General features: G+C 38.1%; 1 pseudogene; it reads right to left on the bottom strand.

Moving 5' to 3' along the window:
- Positions 1 to 1,622: 1,622 nt before the first annotated feature.
- Positions 1,623 to 23,566, bottom strand: LOC116758716 (annotated as a pseudogene).
- Positions 23,567 to 24,351: the final 785 nt, after the last annotated feature.

The following is a 24,351-nucleotide window of genomic DNA, read 5'->3' as shown; positions in this document are numbered from 1 at the left end:
AATCTCCCCGCTTTGCCCTCCGCACCCGTTGCTGTGCAGTCTTCCGGGGCTCCGAAGCTCCCCTCTCCGCCTCCCGCAGTCTCCGCCCGTGAAGGGACTTCCTAGTGTGTGGAAACTTTTCCTCCTTCACAGCTCCCTCCCACTGGTGCAGGTGCTGTCGCTATTCTTTTGTCTCTGTTTTTTCTTTTTTTGTTTTGCCCTACCCAGGTACGTGAGGAGTTTCTTGCCTTTTGGGAGGTCTGAGGTCTTCTGCCAGCCTTCAGTAGGTGTTCTGTAGGAGTTGTTCCACATGTAGATGTATTTCTGGTGTATCTGTGGGGAGGAAGATGATCTCCACGTCTTACTCTTCCGCCATCTTCAAGGTCCCCCGAAATTGACTATTTTTATCTATTAAATTAGTAACAGTCTTAAAAAGAGACATGTATCTTCATTTGTCTGCCAATTATTATCAGCATTATTTCTTGTATGCATATAACAAATCTTGGCAACAAAAAAATGTAGAAGTATTTAGACTTGCATCTAGAAATACCAAAAAGGTTAACAAGTATTATTTCTTCATTAAAATTTTTGTTTTTCTATACTTAAAATTTGTTTTGTAATGAGCATGACATATTTATGGTAAAATGAGAAAGCAAGCATAATTTTAAAAGAATTTATGAAGCATTAATACAGCAGTAGTATAGGAGTGATTTTACCCTGTTATTTTTGGAGGATGGGCAGTTGGGAAGTTTATATAAAAATATTCTTAATTAAGTTGACCTTTTAAAATAGTAGATTCATAGGAACCATAATGCCTTAATTTTCCTGGAAAAAATAAAGAGAAGAGAACATGAGTAATTGGGCTTCTAAAGATAAGATATAAATAGAACTCATCTCTCCTGTGAGATTTATCTTCACGAAAGGGCTATGGACCCGTCATCCCCAAATGGGAAGATCTACGCTAGAAGCTCATTGCCTCAGCATAGATCCAGCAATAACAGTTGACACTGTGGTCCAGGCAGCCCTCATCACAAAGAGAGAAGGGATGTGAATCAGCAAAACTGACTTCTCAGAAGTCAGGAAGCTAAACACCTGTTCTACATAGCATGTCCTATTATTTGGTTTTGTGCATGCATAAAAACTAAATATGTTATATTCACTGAGTAGATCCTTGAGAGAAATGAGGACTGAAATGTTTTCTAGCAAGCTACCATTGGACTTATCATTTCATGTGCAGTCATTATACAATGACCAAAGTCAAATAAAACTACAGTTTCACCAGCAGCCAGTAAGAAAAGGCAGATAAGACGAGCCTCAGTGACTACGGTGCTGCAGCACTCTGTCATTGTTCTCCTTTCTGTACAGACTTTTTGTATAGACTCTGAGCAGGGAGCACCCAAATCCACTTTTTGGATACATTTACCTGGATGCTTTGCATGATTTTAATTCCCAGGGAAGAGGTAGAAATATTGTGTCATGGATATTCTTTCAATCGTGGGCATCTGGGTCAGTACATTTGGGGTCTCAAATGTATGTTGAACCTAAAATACTAAAGAAATCTTTTTTAAAAAATTTAAAAGGGAATTCTGGACTTCTTCTCAGAAGTGAGTATATAGTATACAGTTTGTATTAAGGCTGTGGTCAGATAGTACAATATAAACAGAAGAACTTTTTAGCTTTTCCTTGGATATAGTACCTACACAAATGAAATAGTACTCTCAAAAGCACTCATTAAATAAGCAAGCCTATCAGAATCAGAAAAACTCACTCTGGTTCTACATAGTGTGCTTCCAAAAACTTCCTCTTTAAATAAACTTGGAGTGCAGGAAGGAGCATCAAGATGACTTAAGAGCTTCACGATTCACAGAAAAGCTTTGCAAACAGTTCTACAGGGTTTTCTGGGACATAAATTGAAAAGACATAGAGATTCCTACCTTTCGAAAAATCTTCTGCAACTGATAACACCAAGAATATTGGTTGAAGTAGTAGATAAGTTGGGAAATGAAGAGAGAGCCATTTGTGTCAAGTATCCGAGAAACATTGCCTGAAAATAAACGGTTTTAAAATAATGGGGGGATTCAGCCACCATATAAGTGTACAAGACTCTTAGAGCCATAGCTTTTGAACAAAGTTTGATTCTGGTGCTTCGTAGGAAGGAGGGAGGTCAAATCTGGATAATGCTGAGATGTCTCCATAACAGGTCCAGAGAAGCCATCATAGACCCTCAATTATAAATTCCTTTGACTTTCTTAGTAGGCAGGGCCAACATTACGGCCTCTAGGACTGCAAGTAGCAGAAAAGAACATAAATCCTTTGAGCATTTACTACATAATAGAATAAAAGAAGCCAGGTCTTGACAGTCGTTGACTCTGGGCCTCCTCTTCATCCATACTGTTTTAATACTATAATTTTTTGCACTCACTGTTTTATTGAGTAAACATCTATTTTTTTAACATCTTTATTGGAGTATAATTGCTTTACAATGGTGTGTTAGTTTCTGCTTTATTACAAAGTGAATCAGTTATACATATACATATGTTCCCATACCTCTTCCCTGTTGCATCTCCCTCCCTCCCACCCTCCCTATCCCACCCCTCTAGGTGGTCACAAACCACCAAGCTGATCTCCCTGTGCTATGAGGCTACTTCCCACTAGCTACCTATTTTACGTTTGGTAGTGTATATATGTCCATGCCACTCTCACTTTGTCCCAGCTTACCCTTCCCCCTCCACATATCCTCAAGTCCATGCTCTAGTACGTCTGTGTCTTTATTCCCATCTTACTCCTAGGTTCTTCATGACCTTTTTTTTTTTTCTTAGATTCCATATATATGTGTTAGCATACGGTATTTGTTTTTCTCTTTCTGACTTAACTTAACTCTGTATGACAGACTCTAGGTGAACATCTTTTGAATTATTACCTCTCTTTACCATTGCAATGTGATCAAATTTCTCTTATCAGAAAAAGCTAATATTCTCTGGTCACTTTATCTGAAACTACCTTCCTCTCCTTCCTTTTTATAGTTAAATTTATCCAATTTATCTATACTCAACATCTTCATTTCCTCCTAGCCTGCTCACTCCTGTCTGTCTTCTCCTTCCCACAACAATTTTACCAAATGACTTTCCCCAAGGTCATACATGACCTCTAATTCATTAAGTCTAATGGTCATTTATCAGGCCCCACATTTACCTGGTCTCCCATTCACATCAGAAAATATTGGTAACTCCAACAGATTCTTTCTTCATAACTCTGACAACATATCCTCCTAGTTTTCTTATTCCCTGACCATACTTTCTTAGTATAATTTGTTGACTAATATTTCTGTCTCAGATCGTAAACTCTAGAGTTCTTCAAACCTTAGCTTTAGGATTTATTCTCCTTCTATTCTCTGTTGCTAGATAAATTGATCCATTTTTAGAATATTAGATATCATTCTTAGGCAAGCATCTCCCAAAATTCAAATGCTCTCTCCTCTAGAATATACAGCTATGTAACTCTCCACTCTTCATTTCATCTTGAAATATGCCAAAGGCATCTCAAATTTTCTGGCAGGATTTCCATTTTAATGAATAAACCATAGTTCTCCACTGCAAACTTGAGTCACCTCAATCATGTCTTCATGTTCATCAGACATACTTACTAAACTACTAGGCCATATAAATTTTATATACTAATTATTTCCTGGATCCAAATATTTATCTCATCCCAAGAATATCATTATCACCTATGGCTTGTAATACTGCAATAGCATTTTAACCTATCTCCCTACATCTAATTTTGTTGTACTGTAATTCATTCTCCACAGAATCCTCACAGTGATCATCTTAAAAGAGACACACAGATGGCCAAAAGGGACATGAAAAGATGCTCAACATCACAAATTATTAGAGAAATACAAATCAAATCTATAGTGAGGTATCACTTCACACCAAGCAGAATGGCCAACATCAAAAAGTCTACAAATAATAAATGCTAGATAGGGTGTGGAGAAAAAGGAACCCTCCTAAATTATTGGTAGGAATGTAAATTGGTGTAGCCACTATGGAAAACAGTATGGAGTTTCCTTAAGAAACTAAGCATAGAGCTACCATATGTTCCTGCAATCCCACTCCTGAGCATATATCTGGAGAAAACCATAATTCAAAAAGATACATGCACCCCAATGTTCATAGAAGCACTATTTACAATAGCCAAGACATGGAAGAAACTTGTGTCTATTGACAGATGAATGGATAAAGAAAATGTGAGATTATATATATATATATATATATATATATATATATATATATATCACAATGGAATACTATTTAGCCATTAAAAAGAATGAAATAATGCCATTTGCAGCAACATGGATGGACCTAGAGATTATCATACTACGTGATGTAAGCCAGACAAAGACAAATATATGATATCACTTATATGTGGACTCTAAAAAAATGATAAAAATGAACTTATTCATAAAATAGAAATAGAAGCAGAGACATAGAAAACAAACTTATGGCTTCCAAAGGGGAAAGGGGGGATGGATAAATTAGGAGTTTGGGGTTAAAATATACACACTATGATATATAAAATAGGTAACCAACAAGGACCTACTGTATAGCATAGGAAACTATACTCAATATCTTGTAAAAACCTATAATGAAAGACAATTTAAAAAAAGAATCACTTTTCTGTACACCTGAAACTAAAATAACATTGTAAATCAACTATATTTCAATAAATTTTTTAAAAAGAAAAAAAAAGCAAGAAAATCTTATCATTTCATTGCTTAAAGGTCACCTAAGCAATGAAATAGTATAAAGTAAAATTAGTAGTATAAAGTAAAATTAGTATTAAAATATATTAATACAAAAGACCAAATCCTTCCTTAACATATGAGGCCTCAAATTATGTGGCTCTTGTGTACTTCTCCAAATTCCTTCTGGTTACTGTCCCCTGGCTCTGTGTTTTAGCCACACTGGTTCTCTGGTTCTCTTTTCTAAGCTCCTTTCTTTCTTTCTCACGCCTTCCTCGTACACTGCTTTTTTTTTTTCTGTCTGGAATATTCCTCTCTTACCCTTGTCAGCCTAAAAATGTTAAGAGGCAATAATCAAGCAAAAACATTTATTTGGGATTAAAGAATTGTTATTCAGGGCACACAGATTTGGGTAGCAATCCAAATAGTTTCCCACTAAGGGTCAAAATCAGAGGTTTTTAAAGACAGAAAAGGGAATGTTTACATAATTTGCTTACAAAGAATTTTGATTGGTGTTGCAAGGCAGAAAGCTAGACTTGACTGAACATGATTGGTTGCCAAGGCTATCACTCAGCAAAAGTCCATTGCTGGAGCAAGTAGCAGGTGTTCTTGCAGAGTTATTGGAATATTTGGCATATTTGTAGTTTGGTCCAGCTCAAAAGTTCATGTTTCAGGGCTTCCTTGGAAGCTTGGTGGCGCAGTGGTTGAGAGTCCGCTGCCAATTAATTTCTGTCTCCCTGGCCTGACCATACACTCTGTAATCTGTAATGTTTAGTGACCATGCCTGCTTTAACTGTGTATCACATGCCCTGCACCTAGTACATTATCTGCACATAGTTATGTATATAAAAATATTAATGCAAGAATTTCACATATTAGACTTTATTTCCTCAATTAAATTAAATAATCTCTTAGAGTATGTATCAGACTGCATATACTTTTTGAACTTCCTTCAATAGCTAAAAGCACAGAACTCTTCTTTCAAATAAAATATAATTAAAACTCCAGAACTCTAGAACTATTCCAGTTGTGTAATGGGTGTTTCCTGTACGGTCTCTTTCCTATTTCCCCAGGTAGACTCAGAGGGTCCTCTAATCCCTTCCTAGTCACAAGCAGCCATGAACCAACAACACTGCATCACCATGGAGCTTTTAAAAAATGAAGACTCTCAGGCCCTGCCCCAGACATACTGAATCAGAAATCTATGTTTTAATGAGGTTCTCAATGATTCCCATGCACATTAAAATTTGAAATTACTACACTAAAGCACTTAGAACTTGTATAAACTAGGTTTTTAAAACTGCCCTTGTTATCTAAATCATTGATAAAACAATATCACGAATGACTGTTAAATAGATTTTCTACAGGTATGACCATGAGCAATCAAGAATATTTTTTATTTCTACCTTCTACTCTGACTTTCCTGCCAAAGAAAGATTTTCAGTCACTGATTGCACTCTCATGAAGTCAGGCATTTGAATGTTAACTAATAACCTAAGACTAGATTCAAATAACAGGCCGATAGGTGTTGAGCAAGCATGTGTTGAGCAAGCTTTACAATTTCACTGGTTGGTTCATTTAGTTGTTAGTAGATCATCAGGTGGACCAAATCTGAGAAGATGATACATTTCTGTGCCATTGCTACATCTAAAAAACCTCTTGATTTATGTATAGACTGTCTTAAATCTGGGTCTTCACCGAAGTCCTGTTTATTTTGAAAATTTCCTCCAGTATCAATACATACACGTTTCCAGTCATGAAAATCTCAATACTTAAATATCTTCCCCACCTAAATATCTCATTAGTTAGGGAAGAAATGTTCTTATATTAGTGATAAGATATGATCATAACCAAGCCTGTGATCAAGAAACTAACAGGAGATCTAGAAATTGTTCTCTCTGAAGTCACTTACATGAAGTCAAAGATTTGAAAGCAATGAAGTCTTTCTCCACGTGGCTGTTTGTAATGGCAACATTCCAGATGGAACACTGCAAGAACTGGTCATACCTATATGCAGAGGCTTCTCTCATGTCAGTCACTCAAAAAACCCCAGCACCTTCTGAGACATCCATGTCTTATAAAAGATGTTATATTAACACACACACATACACACAGAAAGTCTTTTACAATTATTCCTTTCAATATGGCATTTATTAAAAATGCAAATATCTTGCTACTAGAAAAACTACCTCACTGACTGGGAACCACATAAAGCCCACTTAAGTTTAGAATGACCATGTTGAAAACCTAGTCCCAAATAATTAGGATATTCCTCATTATTCTAGGCTACTTACCATTTCTTAAAAAAAAGAAAAATAGTACAGGCTTATTAAAATTTCTTTCTGGACTGGACCTAAGAGTTGTACTGAAATATTGTTTCTCTCCCCATCCCTGGGAAAATGAAGGTTAGACACTAGACTAATAGAAAGAAGTACATGGCCACTCCCTGGGTTTCCTGAACTCAGACTCACTGCCTCAGCAGGCCTGCATAATGATGACCTTGGGTTTATCTTTTAGACTCTAGCAGTTACAGCTGTTGAAAATTTGGAAGATGGTATCATCACGAAGAATATCTGGGTCTGTCCCACAGATTCCATCCAGGGTGCCATGTGACATAAATACAAGGAATATGCTGTCTGAGGATTAGTGATCTTGGCAGGCAGCAAACTGTCTTAGTGCTGTTTCCATTTCCTGAAAAACACTCCAGAATTACTATTGAGGAATTCTCCTTATATAGTTTATACTCAAATATTAGGTGGAATTCACAAAAAGGAGCAAGCACTAAAGAATCAGGTGATTTGGACTGAATGGAATTGTAAGAGAAATTATATTCTGACATAAAACCAGGAAATTAGATGTGTAAAATATTAAAGTTAGTAGAGATTTTACATAACATCTAGCCCAATGGTTTTCAATAGAACCTTACACTTAAGAAGATACTGGGAGATGGAGTATAATGAGGGGCAAGTGAGATGATATGTCTCCAATACGAGAGCTTTGCTTTCATCTGTTTTACATGTTGGAGTTCCTGTAAGTTTTTATTAAAAAAGAGAGAGACAGAGACAGAGGCAGAGACAGAGACAGAGAGAATTTTCTATTGACAAAAATTAGAAACACAACAAATTCCTTCATCTTGGAACAGCAGAAAGTTAGGTTTAAAATGGTTTGTCTAAAGCCCTCTGGGATTATTTTTGGCATGGCCAGAATAATATTTTCTTTATGTGTGTATGTGCAATTTTTTTCTACACACTTTTACATTTACACAGATGATATTGAAATTGTAAAAGTCTCATAAGCTCTTTCTGTAGATATCAGTAACTTTCAGGGTCCAGAGCTTATGTCTCATCCAGGCTATCAAGTAATAGATGCCTCCCAGATTGAGAACTTCAGAAAGGTCCCACATTTGGGGGGAAATACTGCTACATAGAGCTGATCTAAATATTTTCTATGAGACTGTGCACGGGAGGAGGCTGAAATTAAGGGGATCATATTCTGGAGCAAATATAATTTCTATAACATGCATTTTATTCTTACAGCTGCTAAGAAAGAAGTTCAAAACTGTTTAGGAGGGAAGGAAGCTTGTCCCACTCTCCTGGTCCATTACCAGAACTGTGAGATCCTCTTTTACAACCACTGAGTATCCAAGGTTTTCAAGCAAATCTTGCATTCCCAAAAGGTCAACCCCAGAACCATATCGATTAGAAAGATAGTCAAATTCTTTGTTGCAGATGATGAGGGCCAGGCATGTCCAGACTTCATTCTCCATCACTGGATATAAATGCAATTAACAGACACAAAATGAGTTGCTCCAGACCTCCTAATTTTGCCTCCAAAGTTCATACAAAACAGCCCCTTTCAATTAAATAGTGGATGGCTGGAGAGCCTGGAAATGGAAATATATTCTCTTGAGGAAAGAGGCAATACCTGAAATTGAAAACATATACTAGGTCTGAGTATACACTCTAGGAACTTGGCTTTTGTTGGGTGGTGGATAGGAGTTCAGAATGTGATGGAAGAGACAGGAAATCAAATGTAAGAACCAGTTAATTAGATAAGATGATTAAATAACATCTTGTGCCTTTGGTCTGATCTTAGGACATTTGTAACAAGAACTAAAATTGAGTGAGTCCCGGTATCTTGTTTAAATGGAAAATCTTCCAAAGCATATCACCTCATCTGTCTTTGTTGTCTTCAGTGTATGGAAATGATCAGGAGGACAAAGTTTTAACTTCCCATGTTGGGAAGCCTGTGTTTCCTGAGGAGCTAAAAGAGAAAAAATAGCTCATTAAACAGTAGCATCCACTGTCATGAAGTCACACAGATCTTTTGACTGGGCTTTCATTTTCCAGAAATGCTTACTGCCAGCCCACCACAAAGTTTAATATAATAAGAAAATTATTTCATATTTAAAATGACTAAAACACAAATCTTGAATACTCCCCCTTTTGCTTTCTGCTTCTTACTGAACCCACCATAAATTTCTGTTTTTGGTAGTGGTCATAACTTTGATTGCTTTCTCAGACCCAACACACTAGACTCACATAAACATGATATCTAAGATTGGGAAGGAAGCCTAATGTTCATCTTGCCTAATAAGGTCATTATTCAGATATTTGAACTCTGCTGAGTATATACCTACTTTATTATTACCACTCTCTGAAATATCTCCACTAACAGGGTACTTACAACATTCTAAGGCATTTTTGAACAGTTCTGAGCATCATAAAGTGTGAACTTTCCAAGCACTAATATGTTTTTTCCACATTGGGAACATACAGAAAAAAAATCTAATTCCTTTTCCTGTAAAGCCCATGAATTCTCCCATGACTTCAACATATCTTTCCCTATGTTTCTATTTTTTTTGATGTAAATGCCCCATATAAATAATTATTTTTATCTTAATTGTGTTTACAGTACTGTAAGCATAATTAAGACAGGGAAGATGTCTTTAATCTCTGTATTCCTAGTATCTAGAATGATACCTGGCACAGATTAAAAGTTAATGACTGCTTGTTAATGAAGAGTTATCTTCTCATACTTGAAAATAGCTACCACATATCCCCTGGTTCACATTTTCCCTTAGGCAACAAACATTCTATTCCTTCTAATATTTTTGCATAAGAATATCATTGATGGAGGTCAAGATGGCAGAGAAGTAGGAGAATGTGGATGGAGCTCATATCTCCCTACAAATACATCAAAAATACATCTACAAATGGAAAAATTCTCACAGAACATGGCTAAACACTAGCAGAGGGGGGCTTCCCTGGTGGCACAGTGGTTGAGAGTCCGCCTGCTGATGCAGGGGACACGGGTTCGTGCCCCGGTCCGGGAAGATCCCACATGCCGTGGAGCAGCTGGGCCCGTGAGCCATGGCCACTGAGCCTGCGCGTCCAGAGCCTGTGCTCTGCAACGGGAGAGGCCACAGCAGGGAGAGGCCCGTGTACTGCAAAAAAATAAAATAAGATAAAATAAAACACTAGCAGTGGACCTCAGGCACCTAAAAGGACAAGAAAGATCCCTGCATAGCTGGGTAAGATGAGGAAAGGAGAAGGGAAAAGGAAGAGGAGAGGAAGCAGGATGGGAACGGCACCCCTGGGTTGGGGAGCTGAAGGAGAGGAGAGGTTGCTGCATCCAGGGAAGCACCTCACCTGTGGGAAGATCAGTTGGAACAAAAGGGGAGCTTCTGAGGCTGTTGGAAGAGAGTACAGCAACTGGTTTGTGGCAGGCAGGACAGAGTGAGACCTACACAGACAGTCTGTGCCACAGCCCTGCATGCCCCAGCCTGAGATGCGTGTCCACTGGTGTGCACAGGGCCTGGGTGTTGGAACATGGTGTATGGAGAGCAAACCCAGGGAAAGAACTACTGTTTGCTGCAAGGAGATAGCTTAAGGGTACAGGAGTGAGGAAATCCACAACCAGGAATTCTTGTGGAGGAAATCTGGACTGCCGTAGAAGCAAAGCACCAAGGTTAAGTGACAAGGGGTGGAGAAGCCGTTGCAGTCTTTCTCCCCACATGTTGGCCGCTGCCTCCCCAGGCCAGCTCCCTCATGCCCAGGACCACTGCCTTACTGCATTCCCATAACCACCAGGGCTCTTGTGACCCTGGCCTTAGTGCTGCATCCAAGCTCCCTCCCCACTGGGGCAGACTCGTGTGCTCCAGGGAAGACTCAGGAGCAGACCTCTGTGGGTGGCCCACATGCAGAGGTGGGGCTGAAACCACAGCTGATCCCACAGGGAACATGCAACTAAGGAAGAAAAACTCAAATCTCTCCTCACAGCTGTGTGAAGATTCAATTGACACCCCCGTGACCAGCCTTGTTATCTCAGCACCTACAGAATGTCTGAATGGGCAACAAGTGCTCCCACAGCCAAGATGGACCTAGCTTTAGCATTTGTAGACTTTGTGGGCACATATACATAGGGTTTGGGCCAGGCTAGAGTCAGAGCTGTCCCCATAGCACCCACAGTAGGTCCAGATCCATGACTACTTGCAATCCTGGGACCTGAATTCAGTGGATCTATGCTGGAGGTCTGGTGAAAAACATATCTGAGAGATACCAGGGACAGTGGCTGGCATACCCACAGTTAAAGTGGGACTGAAAGCAGTGCCAACAGCAGTGTAACCTGAGAGCTCTCACAATGGGTGAAAGGTGACACAACAGAGCACACCCATAGGTGAACAGTTCCAGAGGAGGAATACTCAGTGGCTTCCTTCCCAGTAGGAGTACTGCAATCCTGCCTACCTCAAACCACAGATCAGAAACACAGCTAAGAAACAGATCTGGGGGCCTCTCTTCCAACAACTAGGGAGCATACCCCACCTCTGGCAAGGAAGTAGCAACCACAGGGCAAAGGGGAGGCCCTGCTCAATATCCAGTGCAAGCTCTGGACACTACAACATCAGTCACACCTCCTATAAAGGGAATAACAGCCATCATACAGTGAGGAAAGAGGTGGCAGACATCTATATTAAAAACAACCCTTGCACCAAAAAATACTAAACCCATGCAGGCTACACGGAGAGGTTACACATAAAATAGCCCTCCAATACAGTCTGAGGGTCTGGCATTGGATGGAAGAAGCCACAGAGCATTTTAGTCTTGAAAGCCAGCAGGCTTGTGTGCAAGAGTTCCACAGTGCTGAGGGAAAAAGAGACTCCACTCTTGGAGGGAGACAGCACAAAGCAGTGCCTCCATAGGAACCCAGGCTACAACTACCTAGGGGTCTTAGAGGGTCTCCTGGGAAGGCAGATATTAACTATCACTCACTGTGAGTGCAAGGAAACTGGTAGCAGAAGCCCCAGGGAATATTGAATGGAGATCTCCCAGAGGTCCAAATTTCAGCAGAAAGACCTGGTCCCATCCAACAAACTTAGGCCCCAGAGCTGGAAAGTCTCATGCCAAACAACCAAGGTAGGAACACAGCTCCACCCATCAGAAGACATGCTGCCTAAAGTTGTACTAAGCTCACAACTGCCTCAAAACACACCCCTAGACATGGCCCTGCCCATCAGAGGGACAAGACACAGGCCCATCTGTGAGAGGGCAGGCACCAGTCCCTTCCACAAGGAGGCCTACACAAGCCCCTGGGCCAACATCACCCACTAGGGAGCAGACACCAGAAACAAGAGGAACTAAGATCCTGCAGCCTGTGTAAAGGGGACTGTAAACATAGAAAGTTAGATAAAATGAGATGATAGAGAAGTATGTCCCAGATAAAGAAACAAGATAAAACCCCACAAGAACAACTAAATGAAGAGAATATAGGCAATCTACCTGAAAAATAATTCAGAGTAATGATATTAAAGATGGTCCAAAATCTAAGAAAAAGAGTTGAGGCATAGATTGAGAAAATACAAGAAATATTTAACGAGGAACGAGTAGATTTAAAGAACAGAACGCACAATACAATAGATGAAATGAAAAATACACTAGAAGGAATAAAGAGCAGAACAACTTAGGCAGAAGAATGAATAGGTGAGCTGGAAGACAGAGTGGTGGAAATCACTGCCAAGAACAGAATAAAGAAAAAAGAATGAAAAGAAATGAGGACAGTCTCAGAGACCTCTGGGACAATATTAAATGCACCAAAATTTGCATTATAGGGGTCTCAAAGGAGAAGAAAAAGAGAAAGGGCCTGAGAAAATATTTGAAGAGATTGTAGATGAAAACTTCCCTAACATGAGAAAGGAAACACTCACTGAAGTCCAGGAAGTGCAGAGAATCCCATACAGGATAATAAACCCAAGGAGGGACACAGCAAGACACATATTAACCAAACTGATAAAAATTAAAGACAAACAAAAATATTAAAAGCAACAAGGGAAAAGCAACAAATAATATACAAGGGAATCCCCATAAGGTTATCAGCTGATTTTTCAGCAGAAACTCTGCAGGCCAGAAAGGAGTGGCAAGATATATTTCAAGCAATGAAAGGGAATAACCTACAACCAAGAATATTCTAACCAGTAGGTCTCTCATTCAGATTCGTTGGAGAAATCAAAGGCTTTACAGACAAGCAAAAGCTAAAAGAATTCAGCACTGTGAAGCTAGCTTTACAACAAACACTAAAGGAACTTCTCTAGGCATGAAAGAGACCAGCAACATAAAACAATCTTGTACATATATAGAGTACTAAATCAAAACCTCAAGGGAACAACAAACCCCAAAACTACAATAGATATATACATAAAAAAGAAAAATCAACACAAACACAACACTAAAGATGGTCATCAAACCATAAGAGAAGAGAACATAAGAGGAAGGGAAAAAAAAAAAAGACCTACAGAAACAAACCCAAAGCAATTAAGAAAATGGCAATAGGAGCATACATATCAATAATTACCTTAAATGTAAATGGATTAAATGTTCCATCTCAAAGACATAGACTGGCTGAATGAATATAAAAACAAGACCCATATATATATATATATATATATATATATATATATATATATATATATATATATATATATACACTGTCTACAAGAGACCCCACTTCACACCTAGAGACACATACAGATTGAAAGTGAGGGTATGGAAAAAGGCATTCCATGTAAATGGAAATAAAAAAAAAGTTGGGGTAGCAATATTTATAGACTTTAAAATAAAGACAAAAGAGGACAAAAGACAAAGAGGACACTACATAATGATCAAGGGATCAATCCATGAAGAAATTATAACAATTGTAAATATATATGCACCCAACAGAGGAGCACCTCAGTATGTAAGGTAAATGCTAACAGCCATGAAAGGGGAAAATGACAGTAATGCAATAGTGGGTGACTTTGGGCTTCCCTGGTGGCACAGTGGTTGAAAGTCCGCCTGCTGATGCAGGGGACATGGGTTTGTGACCCGGTCCAGGAAGATCCCACATGCCATGGAGTGGCTGGGTCCGTGAGCCATGGCTGCGGAGCCTGCGTGTCCGGAGCCTGCGCTCCGCAACAGGAGAGGCCACAACAGTAAGAGGTCTGCATGCCGCAAAAAATAAAAATAAATAAAAAATAAATGGTGGGTGACTTTAATACCCCAATTACACCAAAGGACAGATCTTCCAGACAGAAAATTAGTAAGGAAACACAGAGTTAAATGACATATTAGACCAGATAAACTTAACTGATATCGATAGGTAATTCCATCTAAAAGCAGCAGAATACACTTTTGTCTCAAGTGCACATGGAACATTCCCCACAACAGATTACATCCTGGGCCACAAATCAAGCCTCAGTAAATTTAAGAAAATTGAAATCATATCAAGCATCTTTTCTAAACACAACAGAAATCAATTACATGAAAAAAAACAACAAAACTGTAAAGAACCCAAACACATGGAGCCTAAACAGTATGTTACTAAACAACCAATGAATCACTGAAGAAATCAAAGTGGAAATTAAAAAATACCTAGAGGCAAATGACAACAACAACAATAATGATGATCCAAAACTTATTGGACACAGAAAAGCAGTTCTAAGAGGGAAATTTATAGCAATACAATCTTAGCTGTGGAAACAAGAAAAATCTTAAGTAAACAACTTAACCCTACACTGAAAGCAACTAGAGAAAGAAGAGCAAACAAAACCTAAAGTTAGTATGAAATAAATCATAAATATCAGAGCAGAAATAAATGAAATAGAGATGAAGAAAATAATAGCAAAGATCAATGAAACTAATATCTGGTTCAATTTTTAACAGAACTGATAGATTTTAGCCTGACTCATCAAGAACAAAATGGAGAGGACCCAAATCAATAAAAGTAGAAATGAAAAAGGAGAGGTTACAATGGACACCAGAGAAATACAGAGGATTATATGAGACTACTAAAAGCAACCTTATACCAATAAATGGATAGCCTCGAAGAAATGGGCAAATTCTTAGAAAGATACAAGACTGAACCAAACTGAACAAGAAAAAAATAGAAAATATGAACAGACCAATCACAAGTACTGAAATTGAAACTGTGATTAAAGAACTTCCAACAAACAAATGTCCAGGACTAGATGGCTTCACAGGTGAATTGTATGAAACATTTAGAGAAGAGTTAACACCTATCCTCTTTAAACTATTCCAAAAAAAATCACAGAGAAAGGAACATTCCCAAGCTCATTCTCCAAGGCCACCATCATCGTGATTCCAAAACCAGCCAAACATATCACAAAAAAAGAAAATTATAGGTCAATATCACTCATGAATATAGATGCAAAAATCCCCAATGAAACACTAGCAAACTGAATCCAACAACACATTAAAAGAATCATACACCATGTTTGAGTGGGATTTATCCCAGGGGTGCAAGAATTCTTCAACATATATAAGTCAATCAATATGATACACCACATTAACAAACTGAAGAATAAAAACCATAAGATCATCTCAATACATGCAGGAAAATCTTTTGACAATATTCAACACCCATTTATGATAAAAACTCTCCAGAAAGTGGGCATAGAGGGAACCTACCTCAACATAATAAAAGCCATATACCAGAAACCCACAGCAAACATCATTCCCAATGGTGAAAAACCAAAAGCATTTCCTCTAAGATCAAGAACAAGACAAGGATGTCCACTCTTGCCACTACTATTCAACATATATTTGGAAGTCCTAGCCACAGCAATCAGAAAATAAAAAGGAAAAAAAGGAATACAAATTGGAAAAGAGGAAGTAAACTGTCACTGTTTGCAAATGACATGATACTATACATAGAAAATCCTAAAGATGCTACCAGAAAACTACTAGAGCTCATCAATGAATTTGGTAAAGTTTCAGGACACAAAATTAATGCACAGAAATCACTTGCATTCCTATACACTAACAATGAAAGATCAGAAAAGGAAATTAAGGTAACGATCCCATTTACCATCGAATCAAAAAGAATAAAATACCTAAGAATAAACATACCTAAGGAAGCAAGAGAACTGTACTCAGAAAACTATAAGATACTGATGAAACAAATACAAAAAACAAAGAACCTTCTGTTCTTTCCCTCCTACTAAAAAGAAAGATATGGGGCTTCCCTGGTGGCGCAGTGGTTGAGAGTCCGCCTGCTGATGCAGGGGACACGGGTTTGTGCCCTGGTCCGGGAAGATCCCACATGCCGCGGAGCGGCTAGGCCCGTGAGCCATGGCCACTGAGCCTGCGCGTCTGGAGCCTGTGCTCCGCAGCGGGAGAGGCCACAACAGTGAGAGGCCTACATACCGCAAAAAAAAAAAGAAAAGAAAAAGAAAGGTATGTTCTTCCTCTGATCTAAGCGTGATACCACTCCTTATGAGTTCCTTTCCCTCTCACACACAGGAACTTTACTCAAGCATTTATTCAGCCCTATCTTCTAGAGCATCAATTTCTACCTCTCTCCCTTCTATGCTATCCCCGTTGGCATATTAGAATCTTAATTTATCTTTTAAAAACACATTTCCTTGACTCTGTTTCCCCTCCATCTATTGTACCATTTCTCTGCTCCACTTCTCAGCACAGTCGTTAAAGGCATTGTCTATTTTCACTATTTTCATGTTTTCAACTCTGATTTTTTTTTCTTGTATGCATAAAATGGCTATTATCCTCACAACTTAAGCAAAATACCTGTTATCAAGGTTACCACTGACTATTTGTTGCTTTCTTAGCATTTAGCATGGTTGAACACATCTTTCTTGAAAAATGCTCTCTAGGCTTCTGTGATCTTACATTTTCCAGCTACTCTTTCAAAATCTGTCTGTTCATTGCTAACTTTTCCTCTTTTGCCAAACTTCCCAAAGTGGGATTATTCTATATTAGAGTCTCTGTTATTCTCTATCAACATCTCTCCCTAGGTGGCCTCTTCTAGGTGGCACCAACATCTCTCTGTGAATTCCTCAGTTGTACATCACCTGTTTATTCAACATTTTCTCTTGGATGTAACATGTTTTAAACTAAACTTACAAAGAAGGACTTCTGATACCGTCTTCTTCTACAAATAGGTTTCTCCCAAGTTTTCTCTAAACCACAAATTTTCTCTCTCTCAGGAATTGATATCTTTCACCCAGTTGCCAAGCCCAAAACTTAGAATCATTTTTTTGCTATTTTTTTTTATTGGGGTATAGTTGCTTTACAATGTTGTGCTGGTTTCTGCTGTACAGTGAAGTGAATCAGCTGTATGTATACATATATCTCCTCTGTTTTGGATTTCCTTTCCATTTAGGTCACCACAGAGCATTGAGTAGAGTTCCCTATCCTATACAGCAGGTTTTCATTAGTTAACTATTTTATACATAGTAGTATAAAATACATACAGATTAGTGTATATATGTCAATCCCAATTTCCCAATTCATCTCACCTCCCTCTTTCCCCCCTTGATGTCCATAAATTTTTTCTCTACATCTGTGTCTCCATTTCTACTTTGCAAACAGGTTCATCTGTACCATTTTTCTAGATTCCACATACATGCATTAATATACCATATTTGTTTTTCTCTTTCTGACCTACTTCACTCTGTATGACAGCCTCTAGGTCTATTCATGTCTCTACAAATCCTTCATTTCTTTCATTAGCCCATATCCAATCCATCTGTAGTTTCTGTTGATTCTATCTCCAAAATAGATCCCAAATATAACCACTTGTTATCATCTCTATTACTGCAACACCAGCTTAAAAGCTATTATCTCTTAACTGAAACACTTAAATAGCTTACAAGTAGATTTTCTATTCTATGTTTATCACTCCTCTGCTCAAAAAATTCTAAAGGCTTTGCATTGCAAATAAAATCCAAATTGTTTTTCATTCTCTCAGAGACCCCACATACTGTGGCCGTCCCAGTGTATCTGACAGCTCCTGCACCCATACGCCCCTCATTTCCTACTCCCCAGCCAGACCAGCCTTCTCTATTACCCTTTTGCATGACAAGACCTTTCCTGACTCACAGCTCTTGTTCTTGTTTCCTCTTTCCATGGAATGTTTTTGCCTTAAAATTTGGCACAATTCCCTTCCTATTGTTCAGTTATATACTGAAATATAATCTCAAAAGAGTTCTCATAACTGTTCACCCTGACTCATGTGTACCACTTCCCTCAACAACAATATCGCTTTCTATGGCCTAATCCTCTTTCTTGTGTACATACCCTCAAATTATACTGTTTATTTTTTGAGAGTTTACTATATATCTGCCCTCACTACACTGTATGAAAGCAGTAACTTTATCTTGCTCACTGCTATAAACACAGTAATTAAAGTAGCATACTGTAGATTTTCAATTAGTATATGAATATATAATGTATGAATGGATATAACAATGAATAAAGATGACAAAGTTTTTATTCCTTTTGTAAGTTTTTCTGTAACTTTTGAAAATATAGTACTCAGAAGACAATACTATCATTACCCTTTTTATGGATGCTATGGTTCTTTAACGTGGCCCAATAATTCATCAGATTCTTTGGTGACCACATAGTATGTGTGACTCATGCTGTTTTTTTTAATGTGTTTTTCTTAATCACATCCTTATTCTGTTTTGTGCAGTTGGTAGTTGCCTATATCTTTGATGTTTTATGAATCCTTTCAAAGATGTGATCAACTCCATTTAAAAATGTGAGTCTCAGAAACGTTGGTTATACCAGCAAATATGGTTAATCAGTGACAGTGATGGGCTCAGTGTTACAGATTTCTTGGGTTTTACTTCAGTTCTCTTTACACTACACCATAAGGAGTTTCTTTATCTGTCTTTGCTCTAATAATGTCATTATGTGTCCATGATATTACCTATCATAATTAGAACAGATACCTGGGACAATCTAGCATTCTTCTCAGTTTCATAATCTTCACTTTCAACTTCTACATTCTTAGGAGAATTGAATATCAGGGATGTAAATGCTAACCTTACTTTTAAGGGACTTTGTTAGGTGCAGAGGAGAGAAATAAGCCAGATTTTCTGAGCCTCAGTTCAGTGGTCTTTCTACTATAATGTAGGGACGTTGTACAGCTGCCTTATCCCAAGTAATGAATGAGGGTTCCCTTGAGCCACTGGGTTTGGGGGCAGTCACCTGTTGGAGGGAGAGCCAATGCCTGGGCTGATTCAACTTTTTCCTCATCTCTACTTTTTTCACTTTCATCTTCAGATTCTGAGGTGGAATGAAAAAATTTAAGGATCAATGCTCTATTCTGAAGGTTATTTCCAAAGATGAAAACTGACTGAGAACATATAATTTCTAGGCTTTTAAGGAGATACTTTCTAACTGCACTAGAGGTCTAAGAGTTTTCACTTGAGATGTGAAACTTGGAGTCAGTTACCTGTCAAAGAAGAAGACGATTCAGTGCTCTAGATTCATCATTCTCAGTTTCCAGATGAGATCCTGAAATAATAGTAAAATAAAATTTGTTAGCAGAACTAAGTTTATAGAACCTATACACTTCAAACTCTTTCCCTTTCACTGACTAGGAAATGACTATGCTCAGCATGGGGCTGACTACTCTGTGGAGCATGGAGATTTGCCCCATTCTCTAAGTTCCAGGTTTGTTTTAGAAAACTGTAACTTTGTGCTAAGTGAAAGAGGAGGCAGATTTTCTCTGAAACAAAAAAGAGCTCATTATCTTCCTCTTCTGTAATTCAAGGAATATTCAAATTCATTAATCAAGGTTTTCTGAAATAGCACTTTTCATTATGAGGAAGAAAAATACATTGTTATACAAAAGTTAGTCTTTCAACAATAGCAAAATAGTCTCAGAGGGTGTTCCAAGAATTGGGGATATACTGATGTATAATTTTACTCTGAACTAGGGGTCAGCAAACTATGGCCCACTGTCCAAATTCAGCCTGACACCTGTTTTTGTAAATAAAGTTTTATTGGAACACATCCACACTTATTTTGTACTTACTTTCTATCGCTGATTCTATACTACAACAGCAGACTTGAGTAATTATTACAGAAACCATATGGTCCGAAAAGCTTGAAATATTTAATCTCTGGCTCATCAAAGAAAAAGTGTGCCAATACATGCTCTAGAGAGAAGGACACATCTATGTTCTTCAAACTTTCAATTTCCCTTTGTCTTCCTTTAACAAGGAGAAATACAGGTTCTCAGAGATTTTTTCCTTGGGTAATCCACAGCTAAGAATAAGATGGTGGATTTTGTTCCACTGATCATTCTATATCTGGGAATGACTCTAAAGGCCACAGTGTATGGCCAGAGTAGCACAGATTAATTAAAGACTATCATTTAATTTAATACAACACCAGCACCATTTATTCCTTTAACAAATATTTACTCATCACCTAATCTGCGTCAGACTGGGGATGATGGAACAGGGACTGGGTAGATCAGGGCATTTTGTGGCAGTAAATAAGATAGACAGTCAGGCAAAGAAGGTGCTAGAAATGTGAATAGTATATTATCCACTTGCAAAAAGAAATACAAAGGCAAAAACTGCATGAGGATAATAGATAAAGAACAAGTTACTAGCCCTTTACTGAGATACTCACTTAAACTCAGTTGTTTCTTGGGGTTGAAGAAATGGTCCTTAAATATTTTGCCTGCCATTTGCATTTTCTCCATGAGATCATCAACCAGGTCTCCAGTCCTGTTCACAATGTGGTCCACTTCTTCCCCTAATCTTTGTAACTCACCCCTATTTAACACTTTATTTTCCATCAAATCATCAAAAATACCATCAAGCACGTTCCTGGACATTAACTTCACCATGTTGACCGGATCTTCTTTTGGTAGTCTCTTCTCTGTGAGAATGATAGGATTTTAGATACGGAGAGGAGCTTAGATATCTTATTCCAGGCCAGTGGTTCTCGATTTTAAAAAGAAATCTCCTGAAAAAGCTTGATAAGCAGAGCTTTTTGCACTCTATTCCCAGAAATTATTTTTTGATAGATCAGGGTGGAGCCCATGAATTTACATTACTAACAATTTCTGAGATGGTGCCAAAGCTGCTAGTCTGAGGACCACACTTAGACTAATACTTATGGATGTTCAATTCTCTAATTTTTTTTTTTGGATGGGGAAACTGAGGTCCAGAGAAGTGAAGCAACTTCACTGTAAGTCAGTGAGAATTGACTGACTCAGTCTAGTCTTTGTATCACCGATGATGCCTTCACTTCCTGTCATTTTTATCAATACCTAATTTAAAAACACATTATATTCAATATGTATAGCAGTAAAACATATTACACCTGTAAAAGAATGCATTTTTATTTCCATGGGCAGGGCTGACAGGGCAACTCTCTGTGCAGAGATTGAGAGCACAAACTGTATCTGGTTTGCTCACTGTTATAAACTAAAATTCACACAGAGAGCAGAAATATGGAGGAAACTCAAGTTAACTCTGCATTTTTACTGCATGGCCTTTCACTGTGACAAGGTAACATTTAGGTGAGAACTCTGGGTCAAGTCCAGAAGTCCAAAGAAAAGCCTAAAATCAACAAGAAAGATTTAAAAACATAGGTCCAGATTTTCTAAATTTTCCATTTTTCCAAGAAGTTGTAATGTACTGTCTAAAACACTTTGTTAGCATACTCATTACTGTGCCCCAAGCTTCCATCCCTTACAGTCTCAGAGTAAAATAGTTGTGTCTTGTGTGTGCCCCCTTCATTGCTCCTTCTCCTCTCACCCATTCCTTCCTCCTGAGCTCTTTCTCCCCACAAAACATAGCCATAATGGAATATTACTCAGCCATAAAAAGAAGCGAAATTGAGCTATTTGTAATGAGGTGGATAGACCTAGAGTCTGTCATACAGAGTGAAGTAAGTCAGAAAGCGAAAGACAAATACCGTATGCTAACGCATATATATGGAATCTAAGAAAAATAATTGTCATGAAGAACCTAGGGGTAAGACAGGAACAAAGACACAGACCTACTAGAGAATGGACTTGAGGATATGGGGAGGGGGATGGGTAAGCTGTGACAAAGCGAGAGAGAGGCATGGACATATATACACTACCAAATGTAAGGTAGATAGCTAGTGGGAAGTGGCCGCATAGCACAGGGAGATCGGCTTGGTGCTTTGTGACCACCTAGAGGGGTGGGGTATGGAGGGTGGGAGGGAGGGAGACACAAGAGGGAAGAGATATGGGAACATATGTATATGTATAACTGATTGACTTTGTTATAAAGCAGAAATGAACACACCATTGTAAAGCAATTGAACTCCAATAAAGATGTAAAAAAAAAAAAAAAAAAACAGAAAACCTGGAGCGACTCACCAGCCATTGCTGCTCCAGCTCCCTGGGCAGGAAAAGCAATGAAAATGAAAGTAGCTTTCTTTCTTTGTTCTCAGTGGACCAGCATTACCTAAAAAGGAAACTGTAGCTTCTCAAATTCTCTCATACTTTGACAGGATAGAATTTGACTCCTCCTCTGATATGTAGCTTCTCTCTTTTAGAACACAGGAAGTGAATACTGACTTTTCTCCTTACTGTAACAAAGTCACCAGAATGAAATACACACACACACACACACATACACACACACACACACACACACACACAGGGGTACAAACATAAGTTTCTATGTTCTGTTTTCCAGACTATTTTTAACACAGTTAATAAGTCAAATTGACCCTTATTTGTCTCTGTGCCACCCCTTAGCCACTAAATAGTAGGGGTGCCTCACTTGACTGATGTCTCCTCAACCCCGGAAATGAAGTGTGAACTTAGAAGCCTTGGGTGAAGGGGAGCGAGAAATTGACTGAGATATGCCAAACAGTTTTAAAAACCCAGATAAATGATCTCTTTACTTCTCTCCTCATCTGCTATTTTGTCAGTTCTGGGTATTGTTTATCCATGAGATTCATGTGTATACTTTTATCTGTTAAATGCGCAAGGAACTCTTAAAAATTTCTTAAAATAATACATAGATGTTTTCCATGAAAATGAAACAATAGAAAATTACGTGAAACAGAGTAAGATCATCCAGCTTCTTTAATTTCACATTACAAACATACAACACTATAAATATATAATGCAATTATATGTTTAGCTTGCATCTTTGTGAATCTTTTTCTATTCTTATAAAAAACACATAGTACAATACTGATTTTATTAATGGCCACAATCATTGGCCTACTTGTATCCATGCCCCTTGCTCTGACTACAGACTGGCCTTGTAACTTGTTTTGGCCAACATGATACAGTAGAGGGACATTGTGTAGTTCTGAGCACAGATCTTCAGAAGCATTGTGCACTTTAACCTCTTGGACACCTGAACCTCCATGTGAATAAGCCTGGCCTAGCTTACTAGAGAATAAGAGACATCACATACAGGAAAGCCCAGTTGTCTTAGCCAAGGTCATGCTAGAACAGCTTTTTTTTTTTTTTTTAATTGGAGTATAGTTGTTTTACAATGTTGTGTTAGTTTTTACTGTACAGTGAAGTAGAGCTCCCTGTGCTATACAGCAGGTTCTTACACATTAGTGTATTTATGTCAATCCCAATCTCCCAATTCATCTCCCCCAACCTTCCCCGCTTTGTGTCCATATGTTTGTTTTCTACATCTGTGTCTCTGTTTCTGCCTTGCAAACTGGTTCGTCTGTAACATTTTTCTAGATTTCACATATATGCATTAATATATGATATTTGTTTTTCTCTTTCTGACTTACTTCACTCTGTATTTACACTTTAGAAAGCCAGATGCTTTCCAAAAATATAGTAGGTCCCAACAATGTCAGTATAGATGCTTACCCTACATGCAGGTGATCTCAGACACATGAATAATTCCAAAGAAAAGAGCCACTCAGTGAACTGGTCAACTTGTGAACAATAGTAAATGTTTATTGTTTTAAGCCACTGCAGTTTGGGGTAGTTTGTTGCTCAGCAATAGATAACTGATAAACACATATTTACCTATAACTTCTTTCCCATATTATCAATAATTTGCTTTTTAAAAAATTGACAATGTATGAAAAACCTCTAAAAAAGTCAACACATTAAGAACTATCTCATTTTTGATGACTATACAGTATTAAAGTGCTGATAGATTATAATTTTAAAATATTTTGTCAAATTATGCACACTTAAGGTAACTAATCCAGTAGTACAGCAAAGTGTTTAATAAAAAACATATTCTCCAGTATCTCTCCCAATCTTTGATCCCATATCCTACATGTCACTTGCCTAAATGATTTCTATTTTTATTTTCTAGTGGTAATCTTCAGAATTCTCAA

The sequence above is a fragment of the Phocoena sinus genome, chromosome 8, assembly GCF_008692025.1.
Source record: "Phocoena sinus isolate mPhoSin1 chromosome 8, mPhoSin1.pri, whole genome shotgun sequence".
Lineage (NCBI taxonomy): Eukaryota > Metazoa > Chordata > Mammalia > Artiodactyla > Phocoenidae > Phocoena > Phocoena sinus.
This window is presented reverse-complemented; position numbering and strand designations above follow the sequence as displayed.